The 9,720-nt window shown below is 42.4% G+C and overlaps 2 long non-coding RNA genes across 2 annotated transcripts; both read left to right on the top strand.

Moving 5' to 3' along the window:
• The first annotated feature begins 6,193 nt into the window (after positions 1–6,193).
• LOC119321905 lies at positions 6,194–6,696 on the top strand. The gene is made up of 3 exons (XR_005155275.1): positions 6,194–6,237; positions 6,326–6,535; positions 6,624–6,696. It is a non-coding gene; the product is annotated as an uncharacterized LOC119321905 (long non-coding RNA).
• A 134-nt stretch (positions 6,697–6,830) lies between these two features.
• LOC119324171 lies at positions 6,831–7,488 on the top strand. Its single transcript, XR_005156797.1, has 2 exons — positions 6,831–6,900; positions 7,066–7,488. It is a non-coding gene; the product is annotated as an uncharacterized LOC119324171 (long non-coding RNA).
• The last annotated feature ends 2,232 nt before the right edge of the window (positions 7,489–9,720 follow it).

The raw sequence follows: 9,720 nt of genomic DNA, 5'->3' as shown, positions 1-9,720 counted from the left end.
AGTTCTATATATTAATTCAACTAGTTCAACTAAGCATTTACTAAAAATAAACTAGTTCTATATATTAATTCAACTAGTTCAACTAAGCATTTACTAAAAATAAACTAGTTCAAATATATATCTAACTATAATATTTTAATTAGATAATCAAATCTCAGATACGATAATTTTCTTACTAAAAATAAACTAGTTATATTAATTATTCAACTAGTTCGAATCTCATATACCTAAATAAACTAGTTCGACAATTTCCTTACTAAAAATAAACTAGTTATATTAATTATTCAACTAGTTCAAATCTCACATACCTAACTAATTAATATCTAATTAAATTTTCTAAAAAACAGAAAACAGAAAATAGAAAATAAGTAAAAAATGTGTGTGTGTGTGTGTGTATGTGTGTAGTGTGTGTATATGTGTGTATGTGTGTGTACGCCGCCCCGTACGTACGAGCGGGGGCGCCGGCGTACGGGACGAGGGCGCCGGCGTACAGGGCGGGGGCGCCGGCGCGCGGGTGCGAGAGACGACGTACGGGACCGCGGCGACGACGACGGACAGCGGCGGTGTTCGGGGCGGCAGCGCGAGACGACGACGACGACGGGTGGTGGCGGGGACAGCGACGACGACGACGGACGACGGGCGACGGGCGGCGACGACGGGATCGAGCGGCGCGCGGCGATGTCGAGAGGTTGGAGACGAAAGTGGGGAGATGTAACTGAAATTTTCGTAAGTGCTATATATAGTACCGGTTGGAGCCACCAACCGGTACTAAAGGCCTCGCGCTGCCACCCCAAAGTTTAGTCCCACCTCGCCGGGCGAAGGGCAGCCGCACTGGTTTATAAACCCAGCCGCGGCTACCTCTTCGAACTCCTCTATATAGCAAGCTTGTGGGCCTAAATTCTGCGCGCTGCCCTGTGAGTCTGCTGGGCCTTTAAGGCCTGTAATTGCACGCCCGTGTCCTAGCAGGCCCACAGGGCAGCGCCCCAATTTTTTTTATAGTTTTTTTCTTTTCTGCTTTATTTTCTTCTATTTATTTCTGCGTAGTTTTTTGTATAGTTTTTTCTTTTCTGTTATATTTATTTTCTTCTATTTATTTCTGAGTAGTTTTTCATCTACTTTGCCAAAATTCAACATTTTCAGAGTTCATTTTGTAGTGATTTTCAATTTCACGGTCATTTTATATAGTTTTTTCTTTTTAGCTATAGTTTTTTTTCCTGCTATTTTTTCTTTTCTGCAAAACTTGATGGTCAAAGTCTGGAGTTATAACCAAAGTTTAAAAAAAAGAAATGCCGATGTGCAATTAGTTTTTGCCATAACAGAAGAAGTCCGGAGTTGTAATAAGTTTTTAAAAATAAAAAAGAGGTGCAATGCTCGTTAATTTGCTTCAAGCCTTTCGGAATAGTGTAAACTGCACTGCGCATAGCTCCGTGCAGTCTACCATACTCCTGAAGGCTTGAAGCTAAGCAACGTGAGCATTGAGCCTCTTCTTCATCGTCTCTGCACTCAGGGCTTATAAACCGCTCCTAGTCCCTCTCTCTTCGCGAGGTGGGACTAAAAAACAACTTACTAAGAAACTGTAGTACTGGTTCATCCATGAACCGGTACTAAAGGTGCTCGTGCGGCCCCAGCTAGCCATACCTGACACAACCTCATTAGTACCAGTTCGTGGCACGAACCGGTGCTAAAGGTTCGTCACGAACCGGTACTAAACAGCTCCTCCCGCCTAGCAGTTGGTGCATACTGAACGCAAAAAATATAAGAGAATTTAGATCATGATCTTATATTTCTTTACAGTCTAAATTGTCAATATGATCTTATAACATCAAAAATACTTTGATCATCAATGATCTTTGTGTGTACAATCTGAATTGTCAATATGAGTCATCAACGATTTATAAACCGATGAAGACTCATATTGCGGCCACAAATTCTACACATAGAGTTCAATGAAGACCAAGTGCTTGTGATAGTTTGAGAAATAACATATTTAAGGTGGTAAAAGGCTTGTTAGGGGAGCGAGGTGGGACTAAAAACAGCTTGCCATAACCTCATTAGTACCGGTTCGTGGTTCGAACCGGCACTAAATGGTGATGGTGGGGCCATATCGTGACCGCAGGCTGACACAACCTCTTTAGTACCGGTTCGTGGCATGAACCGGTACTAAAGGTTCGCCACGAACCGGTGCTATTGATCGCCGCCACGAACCGGCACTAATGTACACATTAGTGCCGGCTGAAATTCAAACCGGCACTATTGTGCTTCACATTTGACCCTTTTTCTACTAGTGTTAGTTAAACACCCGAGGCAACTTATTTGGCTTCAAGCAATTCCCTGTTGATCACCAGTGCACGACTAAGTTTACTGCATTAAACTTCAAAGGGTGATTACCATTTAACCATAGCTCCCTAGATCAAGCCAATGCCTCATAAATGCTCTATCTTGGAAGGACTATCAGCTAGACAACATTTTGGGTGCTGTAGAGCATTGAATGCCCCTGTTCACATGGTGACTACCACGCTGGCAAGCCTGTGTGCGCGCTGTGCACGCAGTGGCTGCGTCCAGCGCATCGTTTCTACTTCGTCCGCTCCCCCCTCGTCATCTTCGCGCTCATGAGCATGTCCTTTGGCTTCCTCTTGTCGTCGTTGTTCCTCTTGGCCCCTCTCCCCCTCCGGTAGCTTCCTCACTAATGCAAACCGCCGCGCACCCACAGACTTACAATGGCGTTTTGGATCTGTTTGTCACCGTCTTCTTCTTCCCCGTGCTCCCTAGCCTCCTCTGTCCCGCGGGCTCCTCTCTGCGTCCCCCCGTCGCCTTCCCCCGAGCTCGAGCGCGTGCACACGCGTCCGTAGCGCCGACCACGCGCCCACAGCGACGCCAGCGCGGCAACTCCTCCCCACGGCTATTTAAGCCCCTCCCCCGAGCCCTCCGAGCACTCCACTAGCTCCACCTCACCCCCGGCAACCTGCCCAACCTCTCCTTGAGCTCGAGAAGTTCTCCTGCCCTCCCATCCCCGCCATAGTCGCCGCATCGTCCATCTTAAATTCGGTCAAACCGAGCCCTTCCCCTCCGTTCTGCCACCACCAGGAGATCCCACGTAGTCCGGCAAGCCTCCTAGCCCCCTTTTCTCTCCTCCAGATCATCGGTGACCTCGTCCCCGACTACTCCCGTATCCGCCGTCCGCCATCACGCAAACCCTGCCCAACCCCATCCTCTTCGGCGTGCTCCACTGGCTCAGGCCGACACAGCTCTCCGCGCTAAGCTCGTTAGTAGGCGGAGCGTCGCCGGAGGCCCTTTGGGGCGCCGGCAATCGCCGCCCGACGCCGGCGGCCTCCCTCTCACTACAAGGATTCCGGTCTATTGCAACAAAAATTATTGCTACAACTATCTTTTGTTGCAATAAAATGCTATATTTCCACAAAATTCCAGTTCGTGGTAATAGGATCTACATATTGCCACAATTTCGTTTCATCGCGCTAAGTACTCATTTTGTTGCAATAGAAGCCATGTATTGCCACAAGCTGCATCGTCGTTGTAATATGGTAGTGATATTGCGACAACGTTGTCCCGTTGCGTGAATTGGTCATCTTGTTGCAATCAAGGCTAGGTATTGCAACAAAGTACCTAGATACTATTGCAACACCTCTAACATGTGGCGCTAGTCAGAGATACTATTGCAACAAAGCATGTATTGGTTGTAATAGGGTGACTTTTTGCCTCACCTTCGTTGTGTTGCAATAACTGTTACATATTGCGACAAATTGAGCATCTATGGTAATACGTACAACATAATGCAACAATCCTCTAGTGTTGCCAAAAAGGAGCAGGATATTGCAACGATATTCTCTATTGTGCTCCTGATTTTTTCCTTTATTTATTATACTATTTCGGAGGATCTGATTAAAGGGCGTACTAGTTTACAGAGGTATTAACACATTAGGTACCACAACTTGCACCTAAGTTGCATTTTAGTCACATATATTGCAAAGTGGACATCAATGGTACCACAACTTGGAGGAAGGCTCTACGCGCGTGTGAAGCGTTGCACACTCGCGGGCGCCCTTCACTTTAGGGTTTCTTGCACCGCCAGGGTCTCCTCCACTCACCCTACTGACCTCCTCCGGTAGCAAGGTCGTGCTCGGCACCCGAAAGACGGCAAGCTCATCAGTCGTGAGAACTGAGCACCACACATTCTCTTCCTAATTTTTCTGTATCTTGCTTGATGTAATGTATTTATATGTGCTCTTAATAAAAAAGGAGATTCAATATAAAATTATGTGTTAATTAGAGAAATTATCCAAGGCTGCATACTAGCTATTTTTAAACACTCCCAGGCTTCATTTGAACAACTCTTCAGCCACCAATTGAGCAGCATAACAGTTGTATCCTAGAGTAATTTTCAGCAAGAATTCATCACCAGATCAACAACACTACATCAAGATATATACAAGGACATATTACACAAGATTTTAGTAGGATATAACAAACCATCTTAGCGAGATATATAACAAATGTTTCAAAATGACAGCACACAAGTTTCAGCAGCTATACTTGTATAGGTTGTTCACACAAAAGACCATAAGTTCAAGGCAAAGTAGTGAAAATAGCAAAAACACTAAAAGACCATAAGTTTGTGGCAACAGTGTGTACATAGCATCACTGTCAAAAGGAAAATAGCAACAACACTAAAAGAACAGCAACTACTCTTCTCTTCTCTTCATCACCAAATTGTTAATGCTGGGCACTAGCTCTTGTTCCCATTTGCCACAACATATGACCCTATGCAGGCATGCCTTGTTTCAACCTGTTTTATATCAGATTAAACTTCAGGAGAGATATTTCTCGTAGGTAATCACCATAACAGTTCAGGAACTTATACTCATGGCTGACACATGTGAAAAGCACCTTACCAAGAAATTAAAAACTATATAAAGAACCCCTGGTCATCATCCAATTCTTCTTGTCCCAAAGGAGCAACATGGCCATCATTTACGTAAGCCTCATCATCATCCGTATCATCATCAGATTCGAATTGGACATCTTCAAACTCAATAGGTTTTATATTTTCTATGACTGAAACTTCAATGCTGGATCCTTCGTCATCATTTCTACACCAACTAGTGATCTCTTCAGGTACTGTAATTTTTGGCACTATAATTTCTGCATCGACGACATCCAGTACATCTGCCTCACCACCCTCATCGGCTTCAACAGCTTCATCAAGGCCTACACCATTTAAAACAGAAGGAGCAAACAAATTTCGTGGATTCATTTTAATAACAGCTGCCCAATCAGGGTTCTTCACATCTCTCACATAGAAAACCTGTTGAGCTTGGAGGCCTAGAATGTAAGGGTCTCCCTGGAATTGGTGTAGAGTAGTGTCAAGGTCAATAATTCCATATTTGTCCTTCTTATACCCCTTACTCTCAGTTCTTTTGGCAGGAGGCACAACAAACCAGTCACACTGGAATAGAACAACCTCTTTATCAGGAGGAAAGTCAAGAAATATGATTTTCTTGATAACCCCGTAATAATCAATATTTCCTGTGTTTGCATCACCCTGGACTATGGCGCCACTATTTTGGGTACTCAAGTCTTGCTCTATATAGGAATTCCGAAAGAAATATCCATTCAGAACTGTACGGTTGTATACCCGAGCTAGGTGATCAGGTCCTTTAGCTAGTGCATAAATAAGATTGTTGACCTTCCCATCATTGTGGAGTTCTGTGATCTGTTTCATGAAATAGAATATGTGTGAGTATATTGTACAACATTGGTATGTTATTACAAGGAACATTAGTGAAAATGCGAAAGTAAATTACCCGTCTCTCAAACCAACCAACAAACTCTTCCTTGTGTTGCTTTTTAGGATTAGGAGAATTATTCCTTCTGAGCTCCTCAAGATGTTCACTTCAAAGAGAAATGATTGTTAGTTGAACAGGAAAGTATTAAAGCATATCATGATGTGAATTAAATACATAAGTATCCTTACTCAATCCATGGCACGGTTTCCTCACAGTTTGTTATTATGAAATGCCTCATTTGATTAATCTCAGCCAAAGACAATGATTCACAAACAAAACCTTTCTTGGAGTAATCAACTGTACTCATTATGCTAATCCCTGTTGGTGATTGATCTGTACCCCCGTCTTCATGACGTTTGGACTGACTTAGCTTGGTAGGCATTCCATCAACGACATTCACCCTACCATTCATCGACTCATTGTTGCAGATATGATAGTGCGTACAATTTTTTTCACATGTGTTATCTTATTTTACCATCGATAATGCATTGCTTATGTATATTTATTTGATATATGCTTTACAGGACAGATGGGACCTTGAAGATACACCAGAAACAGAAGAAAAAGTTCTCAAAATTGCGAAAGAGAGATATAGAGGCTGGCGATCAACTCTAAGCTCCACTTACAAGGCATACAAAATAGATGCAGCTAGATTGGCTAATCTGCCAGAAGATTTACAACCAGAAGAGTGGGAATGGATGATTGAGTACTTTGGCACTGATTCAAAATTTCAGGTTATCTCTAAGATCACGATTTGTCTATTATGTGTTAAGGTGAAATGGCTAGTCTCATTGGTTATATCTGGTTTCAATGAATTGATAGGAACGCAGCCAAAAGAACGCTGATAACCGTAAGAAACAGAAGACAAAACACATAATCAGATCAAAATCGTACTCGCAAGTTAGTTTTGAGAAGGTACGAGTCCAACTAAATATGTATGCCTTGCTGCTAAATATGTTGTCATGTTTCAAGCATCTCCTTGTTATATTACTTGCAGAGAAACTTGGAAACTGGAGAAGAGCCAGATTATATTGCTCTATGGGAACTCACCCACACAAACGATGGAACATGGTCTAACACAGATTCCCAGAAAGTTTACGTGAGTACACTGACTTTTGGTTATTCTATAGTTAGTCAATGATGTGCATTCGGCATGTTTCATCATCAGATGCGATTATTCATGCGTTGGACCGTGATATTCTTGTTTCATCTTTTATAGTGTCAATATTGATGCTGCACCTATAATTGTTCCTATCATTTTTAGGACCAAGCACTTCAAGAGGTTAAAAACAAAGAAGCTGAAACTTAAGGTCCACTTTCAAGTGAGCAGAAAAACAATGTTTTCCAGACCGCTTACAAAGACACTCTGGAATGCAAGTCATCGCAGCCTCGTGGGTACGGATACATGGCCACAACTTCAACTGGTTCTGAAAAGTTCCGTATCCAGATTGAAGAGCAAGCTCATGCTACAGCTTGTGCTACAGCAGCCACCCAGGAGCGAAACTCTCAGCTCAGCCAGCAGGTCAATGACTTAGAAGATCAACTACAAGCTGAACGTGCTAACACACAAGAGAGGATTAACTTGGAGCGTGCTGAGAGAGAACAACTTGAGGAGAGGTTAAAAGAAGAGCGTGCTGAAAGGGAAAGATTGTTGCAAGAGGAGCGAACATCAAGACTGGAATTTGAATAAAACATGATGGCAAAGTTTGTAGAATTGAGCAAACAGATGGAAACCTAACAGGTGATGGTGATTACAGTCATATGCTTCTGACCTTGTAAGATTTATGTTGCTTACTTGCATTGCTAAAAGTGCACTTCTATTTACAGGTTCCTACGAAGAGGGTTGACAAAGAAAATAGTAATCCAAACTTGCAAAATATTTTTTCACAAACATCTAGTCCTAATAAGACTCCAGGTTCAAGGCCGACTGCTATTTCTTCAAATGCGCTCATACAAGCTGCAGCAAGGCAATCTCGAATGTTTAAAGCAATGGTAAGTCACAACCTTGCTTTCTCTTCATGTTCACCTGCATTTTATACGTCATTGGTCTTCATAATTAGCTAGCTGCTTCTTCTCTTTTACCATGTGTTGTTGCTGCATCGAGTCACAACTTAAACAAAAAACGAATATGTGCTAGCTAGGGACATGAACTGAACTGAAACTATACATCTAGTCATAACTTAAGTCAATAGCAGGAGCTTTTAGTAGATGTACGATCGGACGATGGTACCATTCTGTATGCACGAGCAGGAGGTCATGATCATGCGCATGATGCCTTCGCTTATGAGTCCACTGCAATGTCCCATGTAGTATCTCTTCCTGCTGATATAGGGGTCGTGAGGGTCGTTTTTTAAACGGACTCGCAACTCCTGATGGAAGCACTTAATATCAATAATGTGGACTCGTCGGCCTATGCTGCTGTTGAGGATACCAAGTACACACTCATATTATGGTTTTCTAATTATGAAATAAATGTACGCCGTCGCTCGGCAAACTTTGTTGCTCATGAGCTTGCTAGTCTTGATAGGATGTTAGAACCTAACTGGAATGGGAGGCCGATGTACTAGCCCTTGTGGCTGCTCTGTGTTTTGGGTGATTCAGCCCAACACCATTAAGTTAAAATCAATGCTTTTTTCTCAAAAAAAACTTTTAGTACATGTACTTTAGGTTATGCCTTAGCCATTCACACTTGTATAGTTGTTCTGATGCCTTAGTTACATGCTTGCTGACACAGTATTAGCTAGTTAGTCTGGCAATAGTTTTTAACAATGGAGCTGGCATAATTGTATGGCGTATGTTATGTTTGACTCATTAACTAGAACTTTTTTTATTTCTTGATTGCAGGATCCAAAGAACTAGCTGGACTGGACTCTAGATCACGGGCAGTTTAGTCTTCGAAGTTAATTAGGATGGCTAAATTACATTTGAGTTTTATTTGATGGATATTTTTTATCAGAATTATGAATTGTATGAATCTACATATTATACGTATGGTTTTGAATATTGTAATTGAAACCCTGTAATTTTTTTTACGGTTGCAATAGACTATTATCACAACCCACTTTTGGTTGCCACATGCTAGCACCACTAAAAATGTAGTGTTGCAATAAGCCTATCTGTTTTGTTGCACTAGGATGTTGCAACGAAGCACTTTATATTGTTGTAATAGCTTGGGGCCACAAAAAATTTCATGATGCGATAACAGTTTAGCGCCACCAAAGTAAGTTTGTTGAAATAGAGTATCGCCACGAAAAGTTTAAATTGTCGCAATAATTTCTCGCTACAAAGATGTTACTTGTTGTGATACCTATTTGTCACCATCAAAAGAAGTACGTTGCAATTTCCTGTTACGACGATTGGAATATTTGTTGCCATAAGTTAATGCCACACGCGCAGTGGGTCGTGGCAACATGCCTAATGCCACGAAAACAAGAATTGTTGCCATAGTTTATTGCCACAAGTGTAGTGGGTCGTGGCAACATGCCTGATGCCACGAAAATAAGGATTGGTGCCATAGTTTGTTGCCACAATTGACTATTGCCATGAAAGAGCAATGCGCCACGAAATGGCCGTCGTTGGCATAGGTTGTTGCCACAAATGTCTATCGCTACGACATATCAGTCTCCACAATTCGTTACATGTTGCATTAAAGCTATCTCCACAAAGCAAATTGTGGCATCGGGTGACTATTGCCACGGGAAAACATGTGGCAACTTCCCGCATGGATGTTGCAATAGCACACTTTATTGCCACAATTGCTCTTTTGTGGTAATAACCTATTACCATGTGTCCAGTCGCAACGGCTACCAACGAATGTTGTTTCGTGGCAATAGGTGCTTATCGCCACGAAACAACATGTATTGCAACAATTTTTTTTGTTGCAATAGACCCGGATCCTTGTAGTGTCTGCCTCACCGGC

The sequence above is a fragment of the Triticum dicoccoides genome, chromosome 6B, assembly GCF_002162155.2.
Source record: "Triticum dicoccoides isolate Atlit2015 ecotype Zavitan chromosome 6B, WEW_v2.0, whole genome shotgun sequence".
Taxonomy (NCBI): Eukaryota; Viridiplantae; Streptophyta; class Magnoliopsida; order Poales; family Poaceae; genus Triticum; species Triticum dicoccoides.
The sequence above is the reverse complement of the archived record's forward strand: the minus strand, read 5'-3'. Positions and strand labels throughout refer to the sequence as shown.